Consider the following 14,760-nt stretch of genomic DNA (forward strand, 5'->3'; position numbering starts at 1 on the left):
GTTAACTGATGATTAATAACTTCATATAGTTGAATCACTTGGGGTAGGGGAAGGGGAACTTCGGCATCAGCTTTAGGAACTTGTGTCCAGGGCTTTTAGAACTGTCTTGGTTGAGGTCTGAAATATTAATATTATGTATTATTTAGATAAGAAGTACTTTGTTTTTATTCTGTTAACTGGAGAGTCACCTTTAAAAAGGATTATAGATAGATACCAAGATTAAGAGACTAGATCCAGAGTTAGAAGTCTTGGAGGCTGGTTCTGATCCTACTAACTGGAGCATATAATCTAACCTTTATGGTCCCCAATTTCTTTATCCACAGATTTATGGCTTTTATGATTCCTGTCTAACTTATAATAAAAATTCAAATATAGGCAACTCTGGTCATTCTAACTAATCACAGGAGCCTAAAGGGGAAAAAAGTCTTGTCACATAATAAGGTAACTAATACTTCAAGCTTAATGTTTGTCAGGCATGGTAAATATATTATGAGCTTGACCGTCATCACAGAAGTTAGTATTTATTGAGCACTTACCATGTGCTAGGCATTGTAATAGGTAATTTACATGCATTAACTCATTTAATTCCCACAACAGGCTTATGATTTAGGTATACGTACTGTTATTATTCCCATTTTAATTTGTGGAAATGAAGGAACAATTTGCTCAAGATCATAAAGATAGCAAGTGGTGGAACCAAGACTCAAACATAGGCATGTACTTAGAAGAAGATCACTTCAAGTCATTTCATCCAGTGTAGGGGAGATATGACCAGTGACGTATATGTGATATATTTGACACCACAAAGCAAATAATTTCTAAACATCTCCTCCTCTATATGACAAAATTATTTTCCATAATAAGCATTTCCTGTATTTAGTTTTAAATTAGTGATTAAAAAAGAATTTTCAATTTAAAAGATATTACTACAGTTCAATAAAGTATTTTTTGCATTAATTAAAATTTGTACTTACGAAGCAAAAATATTACACTTTATAATTCTCACTCTATTTAACTACTTTAAAAAATTTAAACATAAAACCTCAAGGTGGGGGGCTTCCCTGGTGTCACAGTGGTTGAGAGTCCGCCTGCCGATGCAGGGGACACGGGTTCGTGCCCTGCTGGGAAGATCCCACGTGCCGCGGAGCGGCTGGGCCCGTGAGCCATGGCCGGTGAGCCTGCGCGTCCGGAGCCTGTGCTTCTCAACAGGAGAGGCCACAACAGTGAGAGGGGCCCGCGTACTGAAAAAAAAAAAAAAATCTCAAGGTGGAAATGGTGAATGACAAATGAGGTAACTCGAGGTCTAGTTTTCAGTGTATAGGTCTTGCACATATTTTGATAAATTTATATTTAGTATGTTTGATGCTATTCTAAATAGAATTTTAAATTTCAGTTTTCCATCATTTGTTGCTAGTATGTAGAAACAGTTTTTAAATTTTTGAAGTAAAATTTACAAATAATATTATGCATACATTTCAAGTGTACAGTTTAATGAGTTTTGATAGGTGTATACACCCAAGTAACCACTACCATGTTCAAGATGCAGAATACTTTCATCACTAAAGGTTTTCCTCGTGCCCTTTCCTGGTTATTACAATTCACATGTTCAGCCCTAGGCAACAATTTATCTGCTTTCTATCACTAGAGATTCTGTTTCCTAGAGTTTCATATAAACAATCATAAAATAATCTCTACTTTTGTATCTGGCTCCTTTTGTTCAGTGTAACATTTTTGCAATTCATCCATGTTGCTTTGTATATCAGTAGTTCCTTTTTGTTGCTGTATAGTATTGCACTGTATGGGTGTACTACAATTTTTTATGCATTCACCTATTGATTAAAATTTGAGTTGACAGTTTTTGGCTATTATGAATAAAACTGGTATGAATATTTGTGTACAATTCTGTGCACATGTTTTCATTTCTCTTGAGTAAATATGTAGGAGTGGAATTGCTGGGAATATGTGTGTGGGTATATATGTATATATATATAATATTTATTATTTTTATTATGTAAGGCATACCTCATTTTATCATGCTTCACAGATACTGCTTTTTTACAAATTGAAGGTTTGTGGCAACCCTGCATTGAGCAAGGCTATTGGCACCATTTTTCCAAAATATTTGCTCACTTCATGTCTCTGTGTCATATTTTGATAATTCAGTATTTCAAACATTTTCATTATTATTATATTTCTTATGGTGATCTGTGATGAGTGATCCTTGATGTTACTACTACAACTTGCTGAAGAGTCAGATGGTGGTTAGGACTTTTTAACTGTAAAATATTTTTATATTTATTTTATTATTTATTTTTAAAAAGATCAATAGGGATTTAATCATTAAGGAAAAGTTGATATTTAACATGATACAAGGCTTTGAAAAATATGGACTTTGTTGTTTTAGTACATAAGAGGATAAACAAAGTAACATTTGTTTTTTTAAAATTTATCATTTTATTTTTAACTTTTTATTTTATATTGGAGTATAGTTGATTAACAATGTTGTGATAGTTTCAGGTGTATGGTGAAGTGATTCAGTTACACATATACATATATCTATTCTTTTTCAAATTCTTTTCCCATTTAGCTTGTAACATAATATTGAGCAGAGTTCCCTGTGTTACAAAGTAGGTCCTTGTTGGTTATCCATTTAAAATATAACAGTGTATACATGTCAGTCCCACACTCCCTAATTGTCCCCTTCCCCCCTGGTAACCATTAGTTTGTTCTGTAAGTCTGTGAGTCTGTTTCTGTTTTGTAAATAAGTTCATTTGTTTCATTTCTTTTTAGATTCCACATATTCGCAGTATCGTATATTTCTCTTCCTCTGACTTAACTTCACTCAGTATGACAATCTCTAAGTCCAACCATGATGCTGCAAATGGCATTAATTCATTTTTAATGGCTTAGTAATATTCCTTTGTATATAGGTACCACATCTTCTTTATCCATTCCTCTATTGATGGACACATAGGTTGCTTCCATGTCTTGGCTACTGTAAACATTGCTGCAATGAACATCCGGGTGCATGTATCCTTTTTGGACCATGATTTTCTCTGGATATATGCCCAGGAGTGGAACTGCAGGATCATATGGTAGCTCTTTTTTCAGTTTTTTAAGGAACCTCCATACTCTTCTCCATCGTGGCTGTACCAATTTAAATTCCTACCAACAGTGTAGGAGGGTTCCCTTCTCTCCACATCCTCTCCAGCATTTGTTGCTTGTGGATTTTTTGATGATAGCCATTTTGACTGGTGTGAGGTGATACCTCATTATAGTTTTGGTTTGCATTTCTCTAATAATTGGTGATGTTGAGCATCTTTTCATGTGTTTGTGGGCCATCTGTATGTCTTCTTCGGAGGAATGTCTGTTTAGGCCTTCTGCCCATTTTTTGTTTGGGTTGTTTGTTTTGATGATATTAAGCCACATGAGCTGTTTGTAAATTTTGGAGACTAATCCCTTGTCAGTTACATCATTTGTAAATATTTTCTCCCATTCTGTGTGTTGTCTCTTTGTCTTGTTTATGGTTTCCTTTGCTGTGCAAAAAGCTTTTAAGTTTAATTAGGTCCCATTTGTTTATTTTTGTTTTTATTTTCATTACTCTAGGAGGTGAGTCAAAAAAGATCTTGCTGTGATGAAGAATAGTTTTCAATTTTGATGAAGTTCAATTTATCAATTTTTGTTAAAGGTTCATGCATACGTTTTGTCCTATCTTAGAAATCTTTGCCTACCCCAAGATCACATATGCCTTTCTCCTATGTTTTTGTCCAGAACTTGTATAGTTTTAGTTTTTGATTTAGATAAAATCTATTTCAAGTTGATTTATGTATGGCATACATTAAAGGGGTGAGGTACATTTTTTTTTCTGTATGGATATCTAGTTTTTCCAGTATAATTTGCTGAAAACACTATCTTTTCCCCATTTATTATCTTAGCACCCTTGTTTAAAAAAAATCAACTTACCCTATATATGTAAGTCTATTCTGCTCCATTGATCTGTATGTCTATATTTTCACTAATACCATAGTCTTTATTTCACCCCTTTGCATTTCCATGTAAGTTTTTAAATCAGCCTACCAATACCAATATCTACCAAAAAATGCTGCTGGAATTTTGAATGATTTATGTTGAATATATAGATAAATTTGGGGAGAACTGACATTAACAAACAATATCAAATCTTCCAAACTATAATTCGAGTATCTCTTCATTTAGTAGGCCTTCTTTAAAACCTCTCAGCAATGTGTTTTAATTTTCAGTGTATAAGTCTTAAACAATTTTTGTTAAATTTATCCCTAAGTATTTAATATTTTTGATGCTATTGTAAATGGTATTTAAAATGTTTAATTTTTGATTGTTCACTGCTGCTACATAGAAACATAATTGATTTTTGTATGGAGCCCTTATATCTTGTGACATTGCTAAATATACTTATTAATTCTACTAGCTTTTTTGGAGATGCCGCAAGGTTTTTGATGTACACTATCATGTCTTCTGGAAACAAAGGCAGCATTATATCTTCCTTACCAACCTAAATGCCTCCCCTCCCCCCCCATTGCCTTATTGCATTGGCTAATATCTCCAACCGAATGTTGAATAGGAGTTGTGAGGGCAGACATTCTTGCATAGTACCCAATTTTAGGGGAAAAGCATTCAGTCTTTCACCATGAAGTGTGATGTCAGCTGTGAGTTTTTCATTTATACCCTTTATGAGGCTGAGGAAGTTCCCTGCTCTTCCTAATATGCTAAGAGTTTTTATTGCAAATGGGTGTTGAATTTTGTCAAATGCTTTTTCTGTATATAGATTTTCCCCTTCATTCTGCTAATATGCTGAATTACATTGACTGATATTAAAATGTTAAATCAACTTTGCATACCAGGGAAAATTCATACTTGGTTATGGAGTTTGTGTGTGTGTGTGTGTGTGTGTGTGTGTGTGTGTGTGTGGCTGGATTTCATTTACTGCAGTTTTGTTAAGGATTTTTGTTTGTTTCAAAACTGCTTTGTTGAAAGATAATTCATATACCACACAGGTCACCCAGTTATTTGGTTTGGATTGACATGTACACACTACTATATTTAAAATGAATAACCAACAAGGACCTACTATTTTAAAAAAAAGGAGAGGGGACAAGAGAATGATATAGATGATATGAGATTGGCCATGTGTTGATAATTCTTGAAGCTAATTGATGGATTCATGGGGCTTTATTACACTATTTCTTCTACTTTTATGTATGTTTGAAATTTTCTATAATAAAAAAGTTTTTTAAAATAATAAAATCTAAAAAGTGTACAACTCAATGATTTTAATACATTTACAGATATGTACAGTGATCACTACAGTTTTCACCTCAGAAAGAAACCCTGGGGCTTCCCTGGTGGCGCAATGGTTAAGAATCCACCTGCCAATGCAGGGAACACGGGTTCGAGCCCTGGACTGAGAAGATCCCACATGCTATGGAGCAACTAAGCCCTTGTGCAACAACTACTGAGCCTGCGTTCTAGAGCCCGCAAGCCACAACTACTGAGCCCACGTGCCACAACTACTGAAGCCCGTGCGCCTAGAGCCTATGCTCTGCAACAAGAGAAGCCACTGCAATGAGAAGCATGCACACCGCAACAAAGAGTAGCCCCCGCTCACCACAACCAGAGAAAGCCTGCATGCAGCAACGAAAACCCAACGCAGCCAAAAATAAATAAATAAATTTATATTAAAAAGAAAAGAAACTCTGTACTTTTTTTTTTTAATTATTTTTATTTTTGGCCATGTCAGGTCTTTGTTGCTGCACACAGGATTTCTTTACCTGCGGTGAGCAGGCTTCTTGTTGCAGTCATTTCTCTTGTTGCAGAGAACAAGAGAAACGGGCTCTAGGTGCACGACTTTAGTAGTTGTGGCATGCAGGCTCAGTAGTTGTGGCTCGCCGACTTTAGAGAGCAGGCTCAGTAGTTGTGGCCCACAGGCTTAGTTGCTCCACAGCATGTGGGATCTTCCCGGACCAGGGCTCAAACCCGTGTCCCCTGCATTGGCAGGCAGATTCTTAACCACTGCGCCACCAGGGAAGTCCCTGTACTCTTTTTAAATTGTCACCTCACTCACTTCCCTCCCCTGACTCTAATCCTACGCACCCACTAATTTACCTTCTGTCTATAGTTTTGGCAATTCTGGACATTTTATGTAAATGAAATCATATATTATCTTTTGTGACTGGCTTTTTTCACTTAGCATAATGTTTTTAAGGTTCATCCCTGTTGTGGCGTGTATCAATACTTCATTCATTTTTATGCCTGAAAAATGTTACCTGTATGGTTATTTCACACATTGTTCATTCATTCAGAGTTGGCTGATGGACATTTGTTTTCTCTCTTTTTTTTTTAACTTTTTATTTGGTATTGGAGTATAGTTGATTAACAATGTTGTGATAGTTTCAGGTGTACAGCAGTGTGATTCACTTATACATGTATCTGATGCACATTTGGTTTGTTTTCATCTTTTAGCTATTGTGAATAATGCTATTATGAACATTCCTGAACATGTTTTATGTGGGCATATGTTTCCGTTTCTCTTGGGTATACACCTAGTAGTGGAATTGCTGGGCCATATGGTAGCTCTATGTTGAGGAACTGTCGTGCTGTTTTCCAAATTGGCTGCACAATTTTGTATTCCCATGAACAGTATATGCAAGTTCTGATTTTTCCTTTTTCTTACAATATTTACTCTCTTTTTATTCTAGCCAATCTAGTGGGTGTGAAATGGTATCTGTTGTGGTTTTGGTTTGTATTCCTCTGACGAGTTATAAAGCCGAGCGTCTTTTCCAGTGCTTATAGGCTATTTGTACATCTTCCTTGGAGAAATGTCTCTTCAGACCTTTTGTTCATTTTTTATTGTTATTTGCCTTTTTTTATTGAGTTGTAAGAATTCTTTATATATTCTAGGTAGAAGTCCTTTATCAGATAATATGATTTGTAAATATTTCCTCCCATGCTGTGGTGGTTCAGTTTATTAGGGTATCCTTTGAAAAACAAAAGTGTTAAATTTTGATGAAGTACAATCTACATTTTCTTGATGCTTGTGCTTTTGGTGTCATTTCTATGGATTCATTGCCAAACCAGAAGTCATGAAGACTTACCAGTATGTTTTCTCCTAAGAGTTTTACAGTTTTAGCTCTTACATTTAGGTGTATGATCAATTTGGGGTTAATTTTTTTTTTTTTTTTTTTTTTTACGGTACGTGGGCCTGTCACTGTTGTGGCCTCTCCCATTGCGAAGCACAGGCTCCGGACGCACAGGCTCAGCGGCCATGGCTCACGGGCCCAGCCGCTCCGCGGCACATGGGATCTTCCCGGACCGGGGCACGAACCCGTGTCCCCTGCATCGGCAGGCGGACTCCCAACCACTGCGCCACCAGGGAAGCCCTGGGGTTACTTTTTTTATATGGTATGAGGTAAGGGTCAAATTTCATTTTTTTGCATGTGTATCATCAGTTGTTTCAGCACCATTTTTCAAAAAGATAATCCTTTCCCCGTTGAATAGTCTTGGCACCTTGTCAAATTCAGCTGACCATAGACATATGGTTCTATTTCTGAACTCTAAATTCTATTTCATTGATCAATATGTCTATCCTTATGACAGTAACATATTTATTTTTGTTGCTTTGTAGCAAGGTTTGAAATCAGACAGTTTGAGTCTTCATTCTTTGTGGTGGTTATTGTTGCTGTTAAAGATTTTTGTATTGTTTCCATGAGGAATATTAGCCTGTAGTTCTCTTTTCTTATAATGCTTATGAAGGTATTACTGGCCTCATAAATGTAATAGAGAAATGTTCCCTCCTTTGCCTTTTTCTGAAGGAGTTTGTGTAAGATTGGTGTTATTTTGTTCTTAAATGTTTGATAGAATTTACCAGTGATGACATTTGGGCATGGACTTTTCTTTTGAGGAGGTGTTAAACGTATAGACTCAATTTTCTAAATAGACATAAGGCTACTAAGATTTTCTATTTCATCTTGAAACTGATTTTGGTAACTTGTGTCTTTCAAGGAATTTATCCATTTTATGTAAGTGATCACACTTATCGGCAGAAAATTATTAATACATTCCCTATTGTCCTTTTAATGGCTGTAGGATTTCTAGTGATGTCTCCTCTTTCATTCTTGGCATTTGTGTCTTTTCTCTTTTTCTCTAGGTCAGCCTGGCTAAAGTAATTTACAATTTTTTCTACCCTCAAAGAACCAGCTTTTTGTTTCATTATTTTCTTTATCATTTGTCTATTTTCTATCCATTTTTTCCTTCTCTTATCATTCATTATTTCTGTCTGCTTACTTGGGTTCGATTTGCTCTTTCTCTCCTCTTAAGGTAGAAGCTTAGATCATTTTTTATAGCCCGTTTTCTAATTGTTTATAACATTTAAAGATTCTTTTGATGGTGGGATACAATGATACTTGGGATAGATGAAAGGCAAAACTCTGTTACTTACAGCGCTGAACAAGAAAAAGCTACCATGCAGTACCATGAGAGATTGCACCCAGGGACAGGGTAACAACAAATTAGAGCTGTAGGGGGCATCCTATGTATGGTAAATGAGGTGTGGTCAGTTAGGTTTCATGACTCTTCTGTGGATTGGCTAATTTGAATGATTTAACTAGGGGCATAGGGACTGTCTTACTTGTCTGGTACCTTGTCCCACGGCAGTTAGGTTGGGTGCATAGTGGCCTGGAGTGTGAGAGCCCAGTAAGGGAAGTGGTTGGGTGTGGATTTAGCCACTCAAGAAGGGAAACTGACTTGCCACTAGCCAGGGGCTTAAAATTGATGAAGATAGTGTTTTTAACTTCTCGATATATATTTTAAAGAAATGAAGTCTGAATCTTGAGGAGATATCTGCACTCCTATGTTTATTGTAGCCTGGAAACAACCTAAATGTTCACTGATGGGTGAATGGATAAAGAAGATGTGTGTGTGTGTGTGTGTGTGTGTATACACATATATACAATAAAATATTATTCAGCCTTATAAAAGGATATCCTGCCATTTGGTACAACATGGATGAGCCTGAAAGACATTATGCTAAGTGAAATAAGTCAGACACTTAAAGACAAATACTGCATGATCTTACTTATATATGGAATCTAAAATAGTCAATTTCATAGAAGCAGAGAATATGACAGTTGCCAGGGACAGAAGGAAGGAGAAAATAGGGAAATGTTGGTCAAACGGGACAAAGTTTCAGTTATACACGATGAATGAGTTCTGAAGGTCTCATGTACAGCATGGTGACTATAGTTAACAATACTGTATTGTGTACTTGAAATTTCCTGAGAGAGATGTTAAGTGTTTTCACTACAAAGGAAGGAAAAGAAAAGAAAAATGGTAGCTATGTGAGGTGACGGATATGTTAATTAGTTGGTTGTGGTGATCATTTCACAATATCAGAACATCAAGCTGTACACCTTACGTATGTACAGTTCCTATCTGTCAATTATACCTCAATAAAAAATATCTTAAGATAGCATTTTAAAAATATTACAATTGACCCCTAATGTCTTATCATCAGTTTCGAGTTCAGTTATTTGGGGCATTTGAGTGGCCTGAATAGTAGAGGAGAATTTTAGAGAGTAGAGCATAAGTTGCCCTGAATGGCATAGAAAATATTTTATTATGAGAGTGAAAAGGAAGAAGACAGAAGTACAAGGAGTCCTAATGGGCTGGCCATAACTAAGTTCCCCATTTACATGGCCGTGAAAACAGATCTGAAATTTCTGAGGTCTCTAACAATATTAGAGACCTCTAATTGTTAGAGGTCTCTAACAATATCTTGGAGTTGTCAGGTATGTTAAAAGTCTAAGTTATATTTTTCATGACAATATCTTAGTGTGTTTGGGTCATGGTGGTAGGTTCTGCAGTTATATTGTTGGAGAGAATGAACTGAGAGTTCAATAAGGTATATATAAATGTCAGTAGTATTTGTAACCAAGGGGCAAGGGTAGTGTGGTAGCCATGGTCAGACATGCAAGGTGAGAAGTGGCAAGCCAGAGGGGGGAGTAGGAGAATGCAGTGGGGAGTGGGCTCATATGAGGTAGTTGCCTCCTGGGGAAAGCAATCATTTTCATTAATTTTTAGAATGACACAGATCGTAGTGCTATTTGGGAAACAGGGTTTCCCATTAGACATGGGAGTATAAAGGTATGTATTTTGGCAGAGAGCAAGGAGTATACTAGGATCATGGGCCACATAAACAGCAAGCATAATAGGACCCCTCATAGCAAAAGAGGAGAAGCAATAAGTGACCTGTGTCTAATTTGTCAGTGGCTTAGGAGAGGCCATCCATGGGCGTAGCTTGGGCAGTGGTCTCAGCGTTTGGTGCGCAGATCTTGGACAGGAGAGATGGTGTCTGAGGCGATGTCATCTAGTGGTGAACTCCTGGACCACAGCAGTGGCATCTGGGGTGTGGGACTGGTGCGTCCTTCGTAAGTGGATACCCACTCAGATTGATAGGGCTCACGTTTTTCTGACTTTATGGTATAAGGAGAATAAGCCGCTTGTGGAATTTGAAGGCAATGTTGGGCCTGGGAGCTTTACTTGCAAGCTTAAGTCAAGAAGCTTTGTGGGTACACAGCTAGCAAAAGGGATGCTGGCATCCATGGTACTGCCATAATTGGGCCAAAGTACCAGAACCCAGTTGGCACATTTAAACTCCCATATAGGGCTGGCCAAATCTAAAAACTCCCAGCAGTCCTAGGTTTTCCCCCGATGGGGGATGAAGGGAATTCTGCAACAAATAGGTTTTAAACCTTATGGCCTGATTTAGGTGCATGTTATTAACGGTCAAGTTGTTTATTTAAATATCCACGGCTGAGGTAGTTAGAGATCTAGAATTAAACTGCAGGCAGGTCCTCCAACTAAGCCAATTATTATGGGCCTTTTGCTTTATGAGTTGGTTTGATTGTTGGCAGGCAAGCTGGCAGGACCTTTGGGCTGCAGAGCTTGCATTATTCACACTTGATGGTATGCAGGCCTCAACATTTGCTATGTTTGGTTGAAACAGTGACTTGCTTGGAGGGTTTGGGCCTCCAGACTGCAAACCAACAAAAGCACACAGACCAAAAGTAACAAAACAAATAGCCAATGGAATGGTGCACAGCTGCACTTGGCAGGCTTCTGTTGCCTGATACTGATTTTGATTTCATCATTATGGGATATGGTGATTTTATTATTCTCTCTGAATGTAATTTTCATTCACTAAGTGGGATTTTCTATTTCCCTTCTTGGTAGTCCACACTGTCTATGGAGATGACCGTGGACAACTCATTTTTATTTCCTTGAGGGGATTGGAGTGAGAGCTCAGAAGAATTACCCACCCCTTTATTATCTGGATATTGAAGAAGATTTCAGGTAGTGGAAGTTCGAGCTCAAAAGGGTCTCCTATCCGATGGGCAGGTGCCTAGCCTGACAGATAATCCACAGTTAATGGGTCCAAAAGGACTATGCATCCTTGATCTAGCTTCCGACCCTTACGCGGTGGGGGGCAGGATTGAAAATCCATAAAGATACAGGGAGACATTATTAAAAGGGCCTCATATATAATGAGTCTTCATATACATAGAGGAAAGACAACGCCTCTAAAGATAGGAACAAGCATTGGAAAGTTGTTTTAAGTTGCTATAAGGTGTAAGTTACCCAAGGAGACTTAAGAGAGATTAAGGCCTGGGGCAAGATAGAGACCCATTTAGGCATCTATTTGCAGACTAGAGTAAAATTACGTTATTTGAAGAGACCATTATGTCTCTCATTAAACTGGCTGTCCCTCCCTTTTCCCCTCCCTTCTTCCCTCCTTCTCTCCTTTCCTTCCTTCCTTCGACACTGCATATACTGGGGGGAGGTCCTTTATTCTGCTCATATTGTTTTCCTCCAGAGAGCCTTAAATCAGTATTGTTAGGGTTAGGGACCTCTCTCATGGCAATGGTTGTCTGGTTTAAGGACGCTTGGCTTAAGTTAGGTTTAAACTAATCCCTTTGCTGTGCTGCAGAAATACCATGGTATTTTTGAAAGATGGAAACTACTGTGCTACAGATCTGCCTTTTGCTTCATTGGGGAAGCCACAGCTTTCACTTTGTATCTCTGCCTGATGACTCATAGTGCCAACCTTTTAGGTGGTTATGGGAAAAGGAAGGGAAGGGGCATGGTCTACTCCTAGGTGGCTGTCTTTCCAAAGGATCTGGGTTGGGACTTAGCACCAAAGGAATCTCTCTCCTTGGTACAACGCAGTGAGCCCTTTGTCCAAAGTATCAGTCCCTTGGCATGTGTTATGTGGTGACAGCTACTAAGGCGCCAGCCAATGTCTAGGGGTCTTGCGTTATTGGATAACTTTAACAAGTATTCTGGGTGGGAAGGTGCAAAGATGAGATATTCCTCCCCCTCTCCTCTCCTGATTGCTTAAGATTTTCTATTTATCACTGGTTTTTAGCAATTTGATTATGATGTGTGTTGGTGTGTGTATTTCCTATTTGTGATTTGTTGAGCTTTGTGGCTCTGTAACTTTTTTAAAAAATCAAATAAGAAAACTTTGGCCATCATTTTTGTTTTTTCTACACTCTGTACTGTTATTCTAAGACTTCATTTACATGTATTTTCTAAGATGATGTTGCTTCAAGGGTCACTGAACTTGTTTATTTTTTTATTCATTTAATCTTCTTGCTTTTGTTTACCAGTCTTTTCATCTGCAATGTCTAATCCACTGTTAATCTTATCCTGTGAAAATTTTATTTCACATATTTTTTTAAATCTCTAAATGCTTTATTTGGTTTTTTAAGAATATTTTTGATTTCTCTCTTCATTATGTTCATGTTTGCCTTTAAATACATAAATATACAATAGTATTTTAGGTCCTTGTCTGCTAATTTAAAATCTCTTACAATCCCTTTCATTTGAGGTTTCTTCCTGGTTAGGGATCACATTTTCTTGGTTTCTGGCAAGTCTAATAATTTTTGACTGGATGCTGAATATTATGAATGCTGTATTGTTGAATGTATGGATTTTGTTGTCTTCCTTCAAGGAATATAAGGCATTTAAGTTATTTGTTCATCAGTTTGATAAATATGCGCTTTGTTTTCAGGATCTGTTCATTCAAGGGGTAGTTTAATCATAATACTGTGGGGTGCTTTCTTTGTGGTCAACAATGTATGCCCTAGTTGATCACTCAGAACTCTCTGCTTTGGCTGGTTGAAGCTTGAACTTATTGCCCTGCATACCTCTGGGAACTGTTCAGTTTAAAACTATCTTTTTTTTTTTACTCAGCCTAATGTCTATTTAGGTCTTCTGCCCATTTTTTGATTGGGTTGTTTGTTTTTTTGATATTGAGCTGCATGAGCTGCTTGTATATTTTGGAGATTAATCCTTTGTCAGTTGCTTCATTTGCAAGTATTTCCTCCCATTCTGAGGGTTGTCTTTTCAATCTTGTTTGTGGTTTCTTTTGCTGTGAAAAAGTATTTAAGTTTAATTAGGGCCCAATTGTTTATTTTTGTTAATATATCATTATTAGTGTATAGAAACACAACAGATTTCTGTATATTAATCTTGTATCCTGCTACCTTGCTGAAATTATTTATTCTAATAGTTTTTGTGTGGAGACTTCAGGGTTTTCTATATAAAGTATCATGTCATCTGCAAATAGTAATGGTTTTACTTCTTCCCTTCCAATTTGGATACTTTTCATTTCTTTTTATTGTCTTATTTTTGTAGCTAGGACTTCCAATACTATGTTGAATAGAAGTGGTGACAGTGGGCATCCTTGTCTTGTTCCTGAATTTAGTAGGAAGGCTTTCAGCTTTTCACTGTTGAGTATTATGTTGGCTGTGGGTTTGTTGTAAGTGGCCTTTATTATGTTGAGATATGTTCACTCTATACACACTTTGGTGAGAGTTTTTGATCATAAATGGATGTTGAATTTTGTTAAATGCTTTTTCTGCATCTATTGAGACGATCATGCAGATTTGTCTTTTTGTTAATGTGGTGTTAACATTAATGTCAATGAACATATGTTGATTGATTTACGTATCTTGAACCATTCTTGCGACCCTGGAATGAATCCAACTTGATCATGGTGTATTATCCTTTTTATGTATTGTTGGATTTGGTTTGCTAATATTTCATTGAGAATTTTTGCAACTATATTCATGACAGATATTGGCCTGTAATTTCTTTTGTGGTGTCTTTGTCTGGTTTTGTTATCAGAGTAATGGTGGCCTTGCAGAATGAATTTGGTAGTGTTTCCTCCTCTTCAGTTTTTTGGAATTGTCTGAGAACGACAGGTGTAAGTTCTTCTTTATATGTTTGGTAGAATTCCCCAGGAAAGCCATCTGGTCCTAGACTTTTGTTTGCAGGGAGTTTTAAAATTACAGATTCTATTTTTTTTTAATTATTATTATTTTTTTGGCTGCATGAGGGCTTTCTCTAGTTGCAGCGTGAGGGGGCTACTCTGTTGCAGTGCACAGGCTTCTCATCACGGTGGCTTCTCTTGTTGCGGAGCACGGGCTCTAGGCATGCGGGCTTCAGTAGTTGTGGCATGCGGGCTCAGTAGTTGTGGTGCACGGGCTTAGTTGCTCTGTGGCATGTGGGATCTTCCCGGACCAGGGCTCAAACCTGTGTCCCCCTGCACTGGCAGGTCGATTCTTAACCACTGTGCCACCAGGGAAGTCCTCGTTTCAGCTTTATAGACACACATAGGGTCAAAGTGAAAGGATGGATGATGATATTTCAAGCAAATTGAAA

At 37.3% G+C, this 14,760-nt stretch overlaps 1 protein-coding gene across 1 annotated transcript in view; it reads right to left on the reverse strand.

The window, feature by feature from the left end:
• The window catches only part of MINDY2 (MINDY lysine 48 deubiquitinase 2), a 115,798-nt gene that overhangs the window by 16,909 nt on the left and 84,129 nt on the right, over positions 1 to 14,760 (reverse strand). The window contains exon 11 of the transcript XR_004485807.2: positions 1,043 to 1,241. The gene's annotated coding sequence lies outside the window, so the exon portion shown is untranslated. The remainder of the gene's footprint in view (positions 1 to 1,042; positions 1,242 to 14,760) is intronic.

Source organism: Orcinus orca, chromosome 2 (assembly GCF_937001465.1).
Source record: "Orcinus orca chromosome 2, mOrcOrc1.1, whole genome shotgun sequence".
Classification (NCBI taxonomy): domain Eukaryota; kingdom Metazoa; phylum Chordata; class Mammalia; order Artiodactyla; family Delphinidae; genus Orcinus; species Orcinus orca.